Source organism: Lepisosteus oculatus, chromosome 1 (genome assembly GCF_040954835.1).
Source record: "Lepisosteus oculatus isolate fLepOcu1 chromosome 1, fLepOcu1.hap2, whole genome shotgun sequence".
In the NCBI taxonomy this organism is placed as follows: Eukaryota; Metazoa; Chordata; class Actinopteri; order Semionotiformes; family Lepisosteidae; genus Lepisosteus; species Lepisosteus oculatus.
This window is the reverse complement of record NC_090696.1, coordinates 18082476-18100118: the sequence shown is the minus strand read 5'-3', so window position 1 is coordinate 18100118 and position 17643 is coordinate 18082476. Positions and strand designations below refer to the sequence as shown.

General features: G+C 51.4%; 1 protein-coding gene across 8 annotated transcripts in view; it reads right to left on the bottom strand.

Moving 5' to 3' along the window:
- arhgap9 (Rho GTPase activating protein 9) overlaps positions 1-17444 on the bottom strand; it is a 55195-nt gene extending 37751 nt beyond the window's left edge. For 7 of the 8 annotated variants that reach the window (XM_069186463.1, XM_069186458.1, XM_069186500.1 and 4 more), the window contains exon 1: positions 17335-17442. The gene's annotated coding sequence lies outside the window, so the exon portion shown is untranslated. Of the gene's footprint in view, positions 1-17334 lie in introns of all 8 variants that reach the window. The other variant, XM_069186473.1, reaches the window with a different exon arrangement.
- Positions 17445-17643: the final 199 nt, after the last annotated feature.

The window sequence follows — 17643 nt, the reverse complement described above, 5'->3', positions numbered from 1 at the left end:
TCCATTAGCTTTTCGTTCCGCATGGGACTAAAGCAGATTGAAAGACTCACGCTCTGCCACCTGCAAGGCCACGCCTCTCCGCCTGCTTCGGGAGATCCACGGTGTTAAAATAGGTGAGAATTCAGGAAAGTGCAGCTGCCCTTCAGTGGAATGGAGCAAGAATTGGCACCACTCTTACACAGCTGCTCCCGAAACTTCTCCTACTCCCTGCCCTCCCATCTGTTTCGGCAAGGAAACAAGGGCCCAGCTCACAGGCCGGAGGGTGGCAGGAGTCAGGAGTTCCGATTCGGCGGCACCGTGCCTGGCAGGGGCTGTGCTGTGCCGGCTGGCACCGAGAGCGACTGCGGCCCCGGCAGATGGCACCAATTTGCCAGGAAAACGGCTCATGTGGATGCGACCGGGGCTGAGACAGGCAGCCTGGGAAAACCTTCCCATCCCACTGGGAGCACAAGGGAATCTTCAGACACCGGACTGGTGCGGAGAGAAGCGGCATCCAAACACAGCAATATTAGCCATATCACCCTCCAACTCACAACTGGCAGCCCACTGAGGCTCAGCAGGTGTGAGCCTGGTCAGTACCTGGATGGGAGACCTCCTGGGAAAAACTAAGAGGTGCTGCTGGAAGAGGTTTTAGTGGAGCCAGCAAGGGGGCGCTCACCCTGTGGTCTGTGTGGGTCCTAATGCCCCAGTGTAGTGACGGGGACACTATACTGTAAACAGGTGCCGTCCTTTGGATGAGACATAAAATCGAGGTCCTGACTCTCTGTGGTCATTAAAAATCCTAGGGCGTTTCTCGAAAAGAGTAGGGGTGTAACCCTGGCGTCCTGGCCAAATTTCCCATTGGCCCTTACCACTCATGGCCACCTAATAATCCCCATCTGTGAACTAGCTTCATTACTCTGCTCTCCTCCCCACTGATAGCTGATGTGGGGTGAGCGTTCTGGCGCACTATGGCTGCCGTCGCATCATCCAGGTGGGGCTGCATATTGGTGGTGGTGGAGGGGAGTCCCCATTACCTGTAAAGCGCTTTGAGTGGAGTGTCCAGAAAAGCGCTATATAAGTGTGAGCAGTTATTATTATTATTATAGGGGAGCCAGAGCCTATCCCAGCAAGCAATGGCCACAAGTCTGCTGTAGGACACAGACACTCACACCAGGGCCAGTTCTGCCCAGAAGACAATTAACCCAGCAGCCTGTCTTTGGACTGTGAAACCAGTTTCCTGGAGGAAACATACACAAGCACGAGGAAAACATACAGACTCCATGCAGAAAGCATGTGAGGCAGCAAAACCAACAACTGTGCCGCCATGACGCCCTAAAACAATACACAGTGGGTTAAAAATCAATGATTTCAATCCCAACACACACTGCTAATCAGTAGGCCCCTGTCCCAGCTGGGAGGGGGGAATCAAAGAGATCTGGATCCAGATCACGCTGAGTTATGCCTTTTTAACCAGCGGGATAACTCATCAATAATTGAACCGTGCAGTTAAGTAGCTGATTTTATCAAAGGTCTGCTCCAGTAAAAACACACGGGAAATCACAGTATTGGACTGTGCTTCAAATCCCGCTCTCAGATTCTCCTCAAATATCCTGGCTCCCCTATTCCGGTATTCCGGAGACCTGCCCACCTGGAGCTGATTCTGCACAGGGGAGCGTAATTCAGCGCCACACACGTCTCGGAGCACTAATAGTGCAAAACCCCCAGGCCTCGGTGCAATGTGCCACGGCAATTTGCTTCCCCCAGTTGGCCCCCAAGTGATTTTACAGCTGTTCTTATAACAGTTACTCAGCAGATCTTAAAAAATGTAGAAAAAAAAACCCAAACACCCTGGAAAACATCCATTCATCTTCCCCCCCTTCTCACCACTTCATCCAAGTCAGGGGCGCAGGGGAGCAGGAGCCTGTCCTGGCCAGCACGGAAGCAAAAGGGGGGTACAGCCTGGATGGGGCGCCAGTCCGTCACAGGCTGCAAGATCTCAAGTAACTATAACAACTAAATAACAGGAAATGCAGAGGAGATGAAAAACCGCTTTCGAGCTTTCAGGCGAGGTGCAGAGCGCTCTCCAGTTGCACTTCAAAGAGCCTTTGTTTTAACCAGACCCGCTTCTCTGCAACAGACAATAACGGCGGTTTCACTCGTCTCGGAGCGGCGCGATCCCAGGTTCCAGCCTCCCGCGCGGGGCCGCTGTTTTCGGCACAGCAAACAGAAATAGAGAAATCAAAACGGATCCCGTCCACAGTGCTGGACGCACAAGTGGAACCAGATGGAGGGCAAAACAAAAACACCAGAACGACACAGTCACGTCGTTATCTCCTGCCACAGTTTGCCCTGGGGGGGGTACATGCTGATTAGTATTGCTGCCTTGCAGTTCGGGGGCTCTGGGTTCAATTCCTGAGGGAGACTACAGGCTGGAGGTCTGAAAAGGAGACGGGATCAGTCCAGAGAGGGATCAACTAGATGCATCCAGAAACTTAAAGGGAAGTCTTGCACTGACAGGCTGAAAAAACGAAAACATTTTAGTCTTGAACAGAGAAGATCACAATGGGACCTGACGGAAGTACTCAAAGCCCTTAAAGTCAGCCCACTGGACTTCAGAACGAACAGCGAGACAAGAAACCAAGAACAGGAGACACGTCTTTACGCAAAGGGTTGCAGGAGCAGGGAACAAGCCATCGGCCATGTTTTTCGAAAACAAAGCCCTGGCTTCTCTCAAGAAATGGCTGGATGTGATCCTGGTATCAATCAGCTACAAAGTAACATTTGGTTTGGCTCTTCCAAAAACAAAATTCTTACTCTGGTCCGTACGGATTTAAAGAACAGCAGGGACCATGCAGCAGTTACAGGGCAATTATGGCATAAAGGTTCTGTCTGGTTTCAGAACCAGGACTGGGCTGGACTGGGCCTTTAGCAAACTGGTGCAACTTAGCTGCAGAGTTACTGAGCTCAAAGTTTTAACCCTTTCAATCAAAGATTTAAGTTTAGGTTGTTTTTTTATCAACTGGGCATGGCGATTAATTTCTATAATTTGTTTAGATTTTTAAATAATTCCTCAGGTCCTACCAGGATCAGAATTTGGGACTTGTTAGTTCCATCTCTGAATACTGAGTGAATTGAGAAAGCACTTTGACAAAGTCGATAGGAACTCTGCTATCTTTATCTCTAATCTTCCCTGCGCAAACAAAAGTCTATTATCGGGTCCTCATCCTTCCTTGGGTATTTTGCTTTTGGTCGTGCTGTACAGAAACCCTGTTTAATTCCAGAGGGGAGGTGACAGTGGCTGTTTTGAGTCAGATAATCAAATATTGATGGGAAGATTAAAACAAAACACTAAAAGACACTCAGACACGGCATGGGGTCTGGGCTTTGAAATCTGGCGTGCGTGTATGTGTGTGTGGGGGGGGGGGGTACTGTCTCCTGCAGAGAACAGAACATTCCTGAATCCTTCCCAAAATCCCCCCAGCCCTTTTCTAATACAGGGAGGCCCAATAAGCATGAAGCAGCCAATCGGGAACAAGGGCCAGTGACAGCAGGTGAAGACCATTGGCTGTCGATGACAAACGTTGCCACAGCAACAGGAATGTGGACCAGAGGAGTCAACACTGTGCAGGCCTGGGGAAAGATGTGCTGTACTGTTACTCTCGTATCTTAGGAGCGGAGATACGAGAGAAAGAGAGAGGAAGGAGAGGCAGAGAGAGAGTGAAAAGGTGAGAAAGAGAGAGAGAGAGAGGCAGAGGGACAGAGGGTGGGCAACAGAGGAACAGAGAAAGAGAGAGAGTATGTGCAAGACAAAGGGAGAGAGAAAGACGCACTACCCAAGCACTAGAAAAGGAGAGTCAACACACCCCACACATCAGCCATGTGGTCTTGCATCGGCACGTCTCTCTCTCTCTTGCACGTACCGAACAAATCTCGGTGTGGCCGGTGTGTGCACACGTGCAGTCACAAAGCGCATACAGCTGCAGAGGTCAGTCCCCAGGCTGACGGCCACAGAGGGAGGGGCTGGACAGCAGCATCAAGAGCTTCCCCCTCGCTCTCTACTTCTGCTTCAGAGAGAGAGCCACTGTCAAAAAACGTGATCCCGGATTGAACACGGGGCTATCGCCTGCAGCCGCCCTGGGAAGACAGGAGAGGAGACGGCCGCTCCGGGCTCCTGGCAGGGCCCCTGTCCCGAGGGGGAAAAGACCGTCTCGCTGTGAGACGGCAGCATCAGAAGTGTGGACGTGTGGAGCTGTGCGCAGCGGGTTTTACAAAGACGGCTGGCCCATCTCTAAACAGGGGAAAAACAAGTAGGAGCTCCAGACTGAAAGCAGTTTTAACCGCTTGATTCTGAGCGCCAGTATCGGCATCCCGCAGTTCAACACTCACGGCAGAAAGAGAAGCGTGGCTTCTGCTCTTTACCAGCTCAGCCTGCGGCTCGTCTCAGATTATACGGGGAAATTAAAGATTTTTTTTGTGCTACCAGAATCAGGAGTCAGTTCCTCCCAGATTCCCCACAGCCCCCTTAGAATACTGGGAAGCCCAATAAGCATGAAGCAGCCAATCAGAAAAGGGGACAGTGACGGCCGGGAAAGGCCATTGGCTGTCGAGGACAAACGTTGCCGCAGCAACAGGAATGTGGGCCGGAGGAGTCAGACACCGTGCGGGGCCCGGGGCGAGATGTGGGAGTGTCCCACCGGCCCAGCTCGTGCGAAGGCAAGTCACTCAGGCATTATTAAAGGAATATCATAGTCCTGGGGCTCACAGAGCTGGGCCTGGAGAGCCTCACCCCTGCTGCATTTCAGTCCAGCCCATCTAACTTACTGCAATCAGGCCTTCATTGAATTAAGAGAAGTTGCTAGATTGGACAATTTGCCAGCTTTTCTTTCTGCTCAGGCATCTGGGTTTTTATTTTATCAATGCAGGCGCCATAGTCTAACGTGTTCCTGAGCTGAAAACGGTTCATCAGTTCAGACGGATCCTATTTCCTAAAGGCAGTTAAGGTTTGAGAGAGCTGGCCAGGAGTACAGGCCAGCAGGTGTGCAGGGCTGCAGGAGCAGGGCAGGGAACAGCTGTCTCTGTCATCAGAAGAGTGAAGAGGAAGGTTTTCAAGACCTCACACTCCCTGAAGCTTCCTATTGGATTTGTCTTCTGCTCTAGGCGGGAGACTCCGAAGGGTGGGCAGCGTTGGGGGGAGTGCCCTGCCTCTTGGTCACAGTGGGATGCCTGCTCTCGGGCGAGATTAAGTCAAGGGCCAGATTAATGTCAGATGAGCCATGTCGCAGCCCAAACAAAAAAACAATCCTACAGGACTGCTGAAATGAACGGGCTACAGATTTCCTCAAAAATCCTCCTGTGCCCCAGCAGAAGTCCCACAGGGAAGAGCCTGCAATAAGCATTCCTTAGGACAAGAGAAAAAGATACTTTCCAGGCTCCATAAGGACTTCTGCACATGTCCTGCTGATTTGTTTTTTTTGGCATTGGGTTTGTTTTTTGTAGGGCAGTGGGCTAATGCCCCAGACCGCCCACTCCCCTTCTTCATTCCCCGCAGTGTGGCTATAATCCAGCGCCAGATCTCCTCAGCAGCTCCCTCCAGCTTCACAGGGGAGCAGCCCGAGCGGATGAGCCGGGCCGGCCTCAACTCTGAGAACACACCGCGCACCCACGGGTCCCGGCGACCGGATGAGGGGCGCGGGCTGTCAGGTCTGCCAGGCGCCCTGGTGGCCTGTCAATCACGGTGCCAAAGGCAGACGATCCCCCCCTTCCAGCCCTGCCATTCAATTAACCACCCTGCCCAGTATCGACGTGTCCCGGTCATGAACTGTGCCATCAATCTCCCGGCTGTTATTGACCGTGGGACGCAGTCGAGCAGGAACCGGAGAGCCCTCGTTCTGACTTACGCCCCCCCAGGGTGTGGGGGTGGGGGGTGGGGGTGTTTAGTTCAGCCCATCTTCAAACAGGCGACAGCCCGGCCAGTCCTGGGTCAAACCCGGACCAGTGTTGTGGCAAGGTCGGGCAATAACACCGCCGCCAGCTGGCAACGAGAGCAGGGTTAGGGGAAGGCAGAGGGAGAGCCCCCCTAATTATTTTACTAAATGTGCCACCAGCCCCCCCCCCCAAATGTACTGTAGCTACTGTACCAGTACCAAAATAAAAATAGACCCTTCCGAGAAGACCTGTCAGGGTCAGGGGAAGGGGAAAGGGACCTGCTGGTTATGAGCTGAAAGCCAGCCGATTTCACGGTCCAGTGATGGGGTTCAGAGCGCTGTCATGCGCAGATTTACCCCCCCACCTCAGCCCACTGTTATTCAGCTGGGAGGAGTCTGTTCAGGGGACAATGCAGATCACATCAATCCTGCAGTGCTCTCCTGCAGCAGTGTGGATTCCCACTGTTTATACTACACCTGCCCAGACTTTCTCTTCACTGCACAGTGCTCCAGGGCTTCGGACGCTTTTATCAGCTGCATCCGAGCGGAATCAGATACCCCAGGCCCAATCCTCCCATGCTCACTCGCACCCAACACTTCCTGTATCCTTCTACTTAGCACCCACATGTGCCCTGTTGAAATCGGTCATGACCACTCCTTGCCCAGGCAATCTGAGTTCCTTCATCAGCGCCTGTCCTCAGTTCAAGTGCAAGAGAACTCCCTTATCCGGTTATCAACCTGCTACATTTGGTGAACTGATTGCTAACTGATTTTATTTATTTTTGCCTCATGCTTGTATCTTGTGTATCCATCTCACCCACCGATGGCCCAACGTCTTTATAAGTCTTCCGAAATTGTGAGGATCACTGAAAGCTGCTGACTTGTGTTTTATTTGTCCATGGGTTTCGTGCTGTGTGAAACGTGCTGTGCACGGCGTTCTGTCTTCTACCTGTCTGCAAACCTGATTTCCCCATCAGGGCTGATTAAAGGAAGGAAGGCAGCGGGTGAAAGTGGCGAGGTGGACCTGGAGGTGTCGGCGACAGGTGCGCTGTGTGAAACGGCGAAGCCAGCCCCTGCCCGTGGCGACTGCGCGAACAGGCCGCTCCCCCACCCCGTCTCGCCTGCCGCAGGCCCCAGACTACAAGACACCGCGCCCCAGAAGGTCTCCAGCAGCCGCCATCTCGAAACGGCGACAACTTGACAGGATATCGAGAATCGCAAGTGGCCGCGCTTTTACAACTCTCGATATCCTGTCAGGTTTTCTTGTCTTTTGATCTCAGCGCATATCCTGTTGACAGAGCAGCACGGTGCCCCTGCCGGTCCAGAGCTGGAGAGGGGGGCAGTCGGCCGAGCTGAGCCCGCGCCCATTGTCCGCATTAACAGGGCCGACATCGGGAGAGGGGAAAATAGCTAAATAGCTTAATCCCTCCACTTCATCCATGACCCTCCCCTCCTCCCCCACTCGGCACGCTGTCCTACTTCATCAGCTCACAGGCTGCTGAGCCACGGAGGGCCCTGGCTCTCTCTCTCTCGTCCTCTCTCCCTTTCCCCGCGCTCTCACCCTTGTTTCTCTCTCTCTATACTTCCTTCTTTCGCTCTCTCTGTTTCCCGGACCTGGATTCTCTCCCCTCTGTCATTGCCCTCTCCCTCTCTTTCTATCATTTGGTCTTCTTTCCTTCTTTCTCCCACTGTCGTGGAGACGTGGGAGGAAGCCGGAGCACCTCGTGAAAAATCCACGTGATCGTAGGCAGGACATGCAAACTCCACACAGACAGCGCCCGCTAACGTGATTCGAACACAAAACCCTGGAGCTGCAAGGCAGCAGTGCTAGCCAGCCATACACCTGCCGTGTGTGTGTCTGTGTGATGTGTGCGTCAGTGTGTGACGGAGTGCTGTGTGTGTCAGTGTGTGGCGTTATTAATAAATCAAGGTAATTGCTCACTGCAGGGGAGACACAGTAAAGGATCTGAGGAGTGCGGACTCCCTGAGTCACCCTCACGAAGCAGATCAGATCAGAACTTTCTGCAGTTGTATTCTCTGTCTGTGGTCATCTGGCTTGGTTGGGTTCAGAGGGGAACTGTGCAAGTTACTACCCGCATTGTAGGGAGCGAGCCTTTGGGCTCATAACTAACAGCTCGCGGGTTCGAGTCCCCACTGTAGACACTGCTCTTGTCCACCCAGTTGTAGTAAGTCCTGTCCACCCAGCATTGCTGGAGTAATTCTGTTCAGAACCAGCATGCCATTCAGGGGGGCAGTCACAGGAGCTCAGGATCCAAAACCAGATCAGGCCCGATGAGCTGCTGTGGCTCTGGTCAGTAAATTTGAGTAGCACCTCAGGCAGAAACAATCAACGACAGATTGACAGAGAAAAGCCACAACAGGATGTGAAATAACTGCATGAAAAACCAGTTCTTAGAAACCAGCCCTTTTGCGACACAAATCTGCACACCATCTTAAAATACCTCATTGATCCGGGATTTCTTTTCTTAATTTCTTCCTTTTCTTAATTTCTGTTTTTTAATCCTTTTCAGACACTCAAAAATCCACACCTCAGACTCCTACTCCAGAAGAATGCTGAATTTTACCACAAGAAAAAGACAGTAGCTGAAACATCTGTTGACTTTTCTTATGTTGTTTCCCCTACGTTTTCAGACTGGTATCGCACCTATCTTTACTGGACTTTACATCTAGGAGAGCAAATGCCAAGATTTTGTAGTTAACCAAGTTATAGAAAAAACATCCTAAACTGACAGGCTCAAACCCAAACGTTTTGACCTTAAAGAGAAAGGACGATGAGGATAAGACTTGATATACAAATATTCAAAATCATCAAAGACACTGACAGAACCAACGCAATGGACTTCTTCAGCACAGTGAAACATGAACCAGAAGGCAGAAGAATCTACATTTAAAACTGAAAATGTACAACCATGATCTACATTTAAAACTGTGAAAAGTTTTAAATTTATCAAGTTTAAAGACGATTTAAGACATATCTTAAAATAAGGTTTTAAAACGTATCTTTGTGTCTAGAGGCGTCTATACACAAAGGGTGGTGGGAGTATGGAGCAAGCTGCCCAACCATGTGACACCCTGGTTTCTTTCAGGAAACGGCTGGATGAGATCCTTGGATCAATTAACTAACGACTGCCTAACGGGTTTAATGTGCTCAATGTCTCCTCTGGTTTTGGACCTTTCTCATGCTTCCAGGTATGACATTTCAAAGACTTGAGGGCTGGAAATCCCCGTTTTCCACATGGAACCGGATGAGAAAGAGAGCCAGTGGGAGGGCTGGCTTCCTTAGCAGTCTATAAAGTAACCAGGGGTGCAGTTCTACCCTTCTGCAAGGCTGGTGCTGGAGAAGAGCTGGTTCTCACACTAGAGAGAAAAACTCAAAGTCACTCCTTAGTCATCTGTCTGCTTTCAGCAGCACCAAAACTGCCTGCAGACCACAGAGAGACAACCACCAACTGCAACACAAGTTCTCAGCACACATCACTGGAAGCTGTGTGTGTGTGTGTGTGTTGGGGGGGGGGGGTAAGTATATAATCTACATACGTACACACTATTCCAGCTTCTCAGTCTTCTGAAAGAAAAGAGCCTGACAATAAAAGAACAAGTGAGAGATCAGCACTACTGCGGCAAGCAGGCACTCAGACTCTCAGTGCAGACTCAGCAAGGCTGAGTGCTACAGAAAAGTGGCTAGAAAACCCCCTGACCAATTCCGCCTGCCTAAAACAATGCAACAGAATTTCAGAAAAAAGGAAGTTTTCTTGATAAAGGGCCCATTCTCTCCACGAACTCTACCAAAAGATAGGCCGTCTTTCTCCCAGGTCTGTCATGGTTTCAACAGGGAATTATTTTCGGGTTCAAGCTAAGTTCTTTTCCTTTGCTTTTTTTTAAAAAAAAAAACTAGAAATGAAAAATACAGAAAATGATGGTGTTGGTATTGTATTCTGATTACAAAAACAAATCGGCTCAGGGCGCTGAGCTGCCTCTGTTACACCAAGCGTTACAGCAACACCCTGCAGTAAGAGAGAGGCAGCAAAACGAGCTTCGCTGTTAATGGGAGATTATAGCAGTGCAGAGGTGGTTGAGAGGGGAGTTTGCGTGCTTGGGGGGCAGGGGGGCGTCTTGTAGAAGATTAAGAGCTCAAATATAGTTATTGGAGAGATCAGGGGAAACTAGCTCTTACCCCACGTGCTCTCATTTGCCCCCCAATCCCTCTAATAACATCATCCACCCGTATTGAACCCACTTCATCCTAATCAGGGTCACGGAGGAGCTGGAGTCTATCCCAGCAAGCGACAGGCGCAGGGGTACACCCTGGACAGGACCCCAGGGACCGTGGGAGGAAACCGGAGCAAACCTGGGAAGAACATACAGACTCCACGCAGACAGCACCCCAGCAATGCTAAACACTGTGCCATCCCTTAATAAGCGTATTAATAATGATATTAAGGCTATGAATAATAGTCCACTAGACCTCTCCAGCCATGCAAACCCCCCTTGCAAGTACCTGTGCTCTGTTACAGAGATACAGGCCTGCTCCTGGCAAAGGTGAAAAACGTGCAAAGCAGTGCAGCACACAGCCTGCACAGCAGCTGTAGTCGTCCAACAGGCTGTGCGGTTTGTGGAAAGGCACATATAAATCAATCCCGCTGCGTTAATGGGGCGAAGCGCAAGAGCCGAGCTCCAGGCCCTGAGCGCAGCTCATCAGGCGTGTGAGGCTGTGACAATTACTCAAGCGAAAAAAGACGAGTGTCAGCAACCAGCAGATTTTACAGCCCAGGCTAGACCCAGCAGAGATCGGCAGTGGCTGGAGACTGGAGTCAGAAAGCAGGGAGAACACAAGAACGCAAGAAGGGATGCAAACGAGAGGGGTCATTCGGCCCACCCGACCATTTTGGTAGGTAGGAGCTCCTTGATCCCAGGATGTCATCCAGCTGTGTCTGGAAGGAAGCCCAAGTATCGGCTTAAACTTCATGTTAACTTCTGGGCACCTTGGTCCACACTCCTAGCCCCTTTTGTGTAAAGCAATCCCTCCTTTCCTGACTGGAGGATCTCATCCAGCCATTTCTTGAAAGAAGTCAGGGTATTGGATGCAACAACATGGTTGTTCCACACTCCCACCACCCTTTGTGTAAAGAAGTACCTCCTGATCTCGATTTTAAAAGCATGCCCACATAGTAATATATGCTCTTTATTCATAAGGGAAATCGCTGAGCACCTGGTACACAGAATTACCTGACGCATTAGAGACTATGAGAGACATTGCAAAGGAATGTTTTTTCCTCTAAAGCGAACAAAGGAAGCATACAAATGAGGAGAGACCTCGTGAACCCAGGGACTACATTGGTAACAAATAGCTTATTGATCCCACAATCTCATCCTGGACAAAGATGGTTCTGAGAATCTCATCCACCCAATTCTTGAAGGTTCTCAGGGAATCAGCTTCAACAATGCAGCTGGGCAGCTTGTTCCCTACACCCACCACTCTTTGTGTAAATAAGTGCCTCCCATTCTCAGCCCTAAAGGCACATCCTCACACATTCTGTCTGCATACTTGCGTCCTTGCTTTCCTGCTGAGCATAATGTAACTCGTTGGTCTGACTCTTTTAGTATCTGTCAGTACTCTTGGGAGGTTACAAGAACGACGTGGCATGTGAACAATATACTCTGCAGTGGCATTGGTGCGGTGCGCTACTGTTTCACATGAGCATGGTCCCGGGTTCAACACATTTAAGGTTTGATTGGGTATTGGAAGTTGCCACTTTCTAAGGGCTGCGATCGCAAGGATTTCGTATGTATTTCATGCTGGTTTCCCAGGTCCAACCAGCGCAAAGGAGGCTGTGTCTAGTTTGAGCAGAACAGCCTCCCTGTCTCTAGTTTCAGAGCCGAGGAGCATGATTTTGCAAACTGTTGGATATGCAGGGAGCTGAGTCCAGCAGTCTATTTACATCACAGTCTCCACACTTTAACACAGGAGCCAGGCGAGCAGAGGCAGCTGTGATCAGTGAGGAGCAGAAGAGACTGCAGGGGCAGCAGCAAAGGCTGCTTGTCCACTCTGTGTCCAGTCCGATTTGGACTAGGAGACGGCAGTAGCAGAAACTGGCCGACTGAACTGAACAGACAAGTCTGGTCCCTTGTTGTCAACTCCCCGCCCTCCCCTCAGTGCAGTGCCTTTCTGATCGCTGCACATCTGCGCCGGGAGAGAGAGAGAGAGGGGTGTCTAGGCTCTCTCAAGGTCACGGCAAGGGTGCACTGTGTGCCCCACACACACACAGAGCGCAGCCTGCGTCTGGCTGGGATGTCACAGAGGCCTTGACCTCTGCAGAACTTCTCCGAAACCCGCAGCCCGGACTTCCTGCTGCACAGCTTTGCAGAAGACTGCCCCCTCCACGCTCCCCCCCCCCGTCCCCTCCCTCTGCACACACGCCCCCCCTCACTAAATAAAACACACAAAGCCAGCTCACAACAACAGGAAAGCCACCGACCTGCTCGGCACTCAGTGACTCTGTCACATTACGAGGAAATTGAAGGCGCGTTCGTATCAGAGCTCACATTTAGAGCACAGAGCCTGAGGCCGGCGGCATGACGCACCTTCAGGTAAAATCCCACAGGGCTTTCCGCTCAGGTTTAAGGGTAGGAAACCCCACAGCACAGCGAATTTTAATACTGTGTCAGTGCAATTCCAGGCCAGGAGAAGAAACCTGTTACTTCTGCTGAAGGCTCAAGGTGTCAGATGTGTCTTGAGTCGAAACGCACTGACGCACACCCGGCCAGGCTCTGCAACAGCCCTGCCTCCTGCTCGCTGCCGTGACGCCCAGCGCGGGCCGATCCGCGGCACAGCGGAAGGAGAGCGTGCCCACGCCAGAGGGGTCGGCACCGTCACGAGGGCCGGGACCCGGAGCGCCCCTGTGACCCCGGGGCCGACGGTCTGCACGCCTGCCCCTGGCACCACCGCGGCCTTCGTCTTCAGGGATCTTCGTCTCCCGGTCGCAGCACAACGCCAGCAGGTCCGTTCTGGAGGCGAGAGGCCCCTGCGCTCCTGTCACACTGCCTGTCGCTCCTACTGCAGGGCAAGCAGGAATCAGGACCACCTGCCAGCTCCAGCTGCGGCAGAAGTGCCCTGTTGGCACGACACACCTGCCGCATACGCCCAGGTGCCCAGGCGGCACACCTCCCGCCCTCGGAGGCTACCTGGTGCCTAGTTTTCTTTCCCTCCTGAGCCCTGAATTGCCTAATCGAGCTGATCGTTTGCTCAGCTGCACAAGGCGAAGGCTTTCCTGTTGGTTCCTTGAGCTGAACCTGCATAACCTGCTGGAAATGCTGTAGTCCATCTGCTCCATCCTCAACCTCGAGTTCTGGGCTCCAGTCCCAGTCCAGGAGGGTCCAGAGCTGCAGCAAGTTTTCATTCCAGCTCTGACTCAGCTCTGTACTGGTCCACCTGGACCCCCCCAGGAGCAGGACTGGACACCCTGCAGACACACTGACCCCCCAGGAGCAGGACTGGACACCTGCAGACACATTGACCCCCCCCGGAACAGGACTGGACACCCTGCAGACACACTGACCCCCCCAGGAGCAGGACTGGACACCTGCAGACACACTGACCCCCCAGGAGCAGGACTGGACACCTGCAGACACACTGACCCACCAGGAGCAGGACTGGACACCTGCAGACACACTGACCCCCCCAGGAGCAGGACTGGACACCCTGGAGACACACTGACCCCCCCAGGAGCAGGACTGGACACCCTGCAGACACACTGACCCCCCAGGACCAGGACTGGACACCTGCAGACACACTGACCCCCCCAGGAGCAGGACTGGACACCCTGGAGACACACTGACCCCCCCCAGGAGCAGGACTGGACACTCTGGAGACACATTGACCCCCCAGGAGCAGGACTGGACACCCTGCAGACACACTGACCCCCAGGAACAGGACTGGACACCCTGCAGACACACTGACCCCCCAGGAGCAGGACTGGACACTCTGCAGACACACTGACCCCCCAGGAGCAGGACTGGACACCCTGGAGACACACTGACCTTGCAGGACTGGACACCCAGGAGACACACTGACCCCGCCACAACCAGGACTAGAGCCCTGATCTAGTTGAAAACCCATAATATTATCTATTTATATCAGCGCCATATGACATCCCCCAGGGCTGTGTTGGGGTAAACCAACTGGCAGCCTGACTCTGAACGCAGTGCTGCCTCTAAACACAGCAGGCCAAGAGACCAGCTGCAGGTCTCTCCTGCCTCATGCTTTCTGTGTGCACTGGGAACAGAACGTGCATTCGTGAACCCTGCACGTCACCACTCGTGTAAGCACCACCACAATCATCTTTGTAAGTGCTACACAATGTAGTAACTACTGTATACACCTCCTTATTAAAATCAGACTGTTTCCCTCTTAAGGACAGAGCGCAGGGGAGGAGACTCGGACTCATTCACAGAGACGGAGCGAGAGGGAGGAAGATAAGAAAAGCCCAGCTGACGGGCGTGCTGCGATCCCCCCAAGACCATGGCCTCTGGAGAGGCCCACACTGACGACCCGCTTCAAAGTCACAGGAAACAGAGCCCCCCTGTCGTTCCGTTTCTCGGTTTGGTCTTTTCCTCCACAGCGTTTGTGTTACAGAACCGCAGACCTCCAGCCCCCCCCGGAGCTCAGCGGCAGGCTGTGGAGGGCGCTTGGCTGCCTGCCTGAGCGTCCCTGGTGGCGGGAGGGTTGTCACTTAGACATGCAGCACCTAGTGCTGTCTGCGCCAGGATTACTAATACAGCACAGATCTCATTGATCTGGTCCTCCTGGGGACGCATGCGGCTCGTGAGCAGGGGTGTAACAGGAGGGGGCATGCGCCTCCCTCAGCCTGTAGGGAGCAGTAGCGAGCCAGTTGCTCTTGTAGACCAGTGCACGGTGGGATGGTCACAGCAGGAAGACTCCTAGGGGGCAGGTCTGGCCTCATTTTGACCCCAAGACTAGTGACCGGGGATGGGCAACTCCAGGCCTTCAAAAGGACTTGGGGTCCTGCAAGTGTTCCCACCACTTTTGAATAAGCAGTTGATTAAGACCAAAAATAGCAACTGTTTATTGAATTCAACTAAGCAAATGAAGATGAGAGATGGAATTGAGATAAGAGGGCCCTAGTTACCTGTCCCTGCTATGCGTGCATGCCCAGACTTCCCTTTCTCTATAAGGCCGTACCAACTGTAGATGGGGTGGTAAATATTTCAAGCCTTGCTGGTCTTCAAGGAGAAACAACTGCTGGAAAAGCACACCTCCTCCATGCCAACAAACCACGTCCCCACTCATAAAATTTGCAGTAAGCAAATTAGCTGCAGAATAACGGAGTGTCAGAACCAAAATAAATACCATCCTCTTCCTTTACATTTAAGATGTTAGCTCCCCTGTACACTCGCGTTTGTGCATCAACACACTCAGTACAGACGAAAACAAGGCAGCTTTATGCCACGGCAGGACTGAAAACACCGTCAGTAACGGATTAGGAAATTCCTCGACAGTTAATGCGCAATACAGTTCACCGTTTACAGCTATCTCATCTCCGGCTGCAGCGCGCTTTGAGAGAAGGATTTTGAGTTTTTGCGCTCAGTTCGTTCTTCACAAGTACCTCGACTTCATAAAGGTGTTAAATGGTGAAAAGTTAAAATGTCGAATTTCACACCGCGTCAGTACGACGGCCACCCACCGCGTGGACCGTGTTCACAAATTTGTCGGAAGGCCAGATGTATGTATTTTTTAACAAATGTTCTCAATCACATTATTGCTTTATCACAGCACAGTGGTTTGGTCAGGAGGGGACTGGCGCTGCAGTATTCAGATGGATTTACCCTGGAGGGCTCTTCCGCAACTAAAAGCTCCGTCTGCGGGAATCCGAGCGCGCGCGACCCGCTTTCCGCTGCTGCGATTGTGCAATTAGGCGAAGCTTTTACGTGGTCATCAATTTAAATCATTCTTAAATCGTAAAAACGACTGATCCCACCTATAAATCGGTCAAGGAATTGTTTTCTCTAATTAAAAAAAAACGCAGAGTCGGGAAAGAAACCATAACACAATCACACTCATTCAGAAGGATTCATATTCTAAAAACTCAGGCAGAAGATGTTACTTTTGAGAAACGTCCTTTCTCGCGTTTTTTTTAATGCAATCGCAGTTTTTCCTGTCCAAAAACTTGTTTTAAAAAACCCCTCTCGTCTGCACGACGTGTTTAACACATCGGTATGCCTGCCTCTTGGCTCCACGGCGGGCGGCAGACAGCACCTGACCCTAACCTCCACAAGTGCCAGTGCCCTCTTTGTCCCGCCTCCATGCCCCCCCAGAGCATCCCTCTCATTTGTCAGCCGACATGTGATTGGCGTGACCTTTTGCTGCAGCGGCTAAACCCGTTGCCGTGGGCGACATGCACCTGAGCCCAGAAATTCACGCGGACCCCGGCTCGAGCCAAGCCCCCTCGCTTACGAAATAAAAAAAAAGACACGGAGAGAGACCACTCGCGTGCGGGTCGAACCGACCCACCGCCCTCGCCGCATCATCAGTGCCCATGTAAAAGTTTTAAAGGGGTGCTTAACAAATATATGCTTGGGCTCCTCTGTCGTACCCCGAGAACTTTGAACATTTTCCCTCCTTTTTTTCCGCAGTAGCGCCTACGGTTGCTGAAGGGGTTACAAGCGCCCAACGGACTGGGCTCTCCGTAGTTCTGCTGCTGATTTAATTTCACACCAGATCCCCTCATCTGTAACAATACGCGCACTGCTGCTGTAACTCGGTACAACTGTGAGTGAAAAAAGAGCGCAACACGGCACTAATGATGCACAACAAGTACCAGATCGCGCCATGCTCCACAAAATAGCACAAGATCACCTACTGCAATAAAAACAACAGAGCGAGCCGTGTGTCTGGAGATTAAATCAATGTCGTGAAGTCAAATCCTGATGTCAGCCCTGAGGTTAAAGGCGACTAGAATTTGTGATCTTTCAGATTCCGCGACTAATAAATTATCGGTTATGTCAACATCACGATTAAAGTTACAATCTTAAACAACACGGACTCGCTGAGAAGTGATAAGGGTTTATTTTTTTATCTCTTTTCAGCAGGGGCTTTAGCGACGATGGAAATATCCACCGTATCCCATTAATTGTTTAAAATGAAAATTTTATTGCGCCCGCAGTTCCAGTAGAATAATTAGGTTAGTCTTCACTTGTCATGAATACAGCTAGCGCGGCAAAAAAAAAAACCTGACACTTCGCACGCACGGTGAACTTCACATTAACATTTAAAAAAAAATCTCAACTTTCACTGAAAAACTCTTCAACTTAAACTTGTCAAACAAAATTACAAAGCAAAAAAGATCTCCAATTTAACTGTTATTTTTTTCTTGAAAAATCTATCACTTACCTCGATTTTCTACAGGCTTTCAATTATAATTAATTTTTCCTATGACACTCCAATCCGAGAACCGCTTATCTCCAAGAGCTCGTAGAGCAGATGGCTTGAGCTGAGGCACTGCCGATGTTAGGTTACTGGATACACATTGCGTCACCGCTTAGGATCACGTGACATGGGCCACCCTTGGCCCTTACTAACTTCACCTCCGTAACGTGACGAGGGTGCGTTGGGTTTCCCGTCGAGGAAGCTGACGCTTGGACGTTCGACTCGTGCGAGAGGTTGATGGGAACTGAAGTTCATTCATAAGCCGCGCCTCGC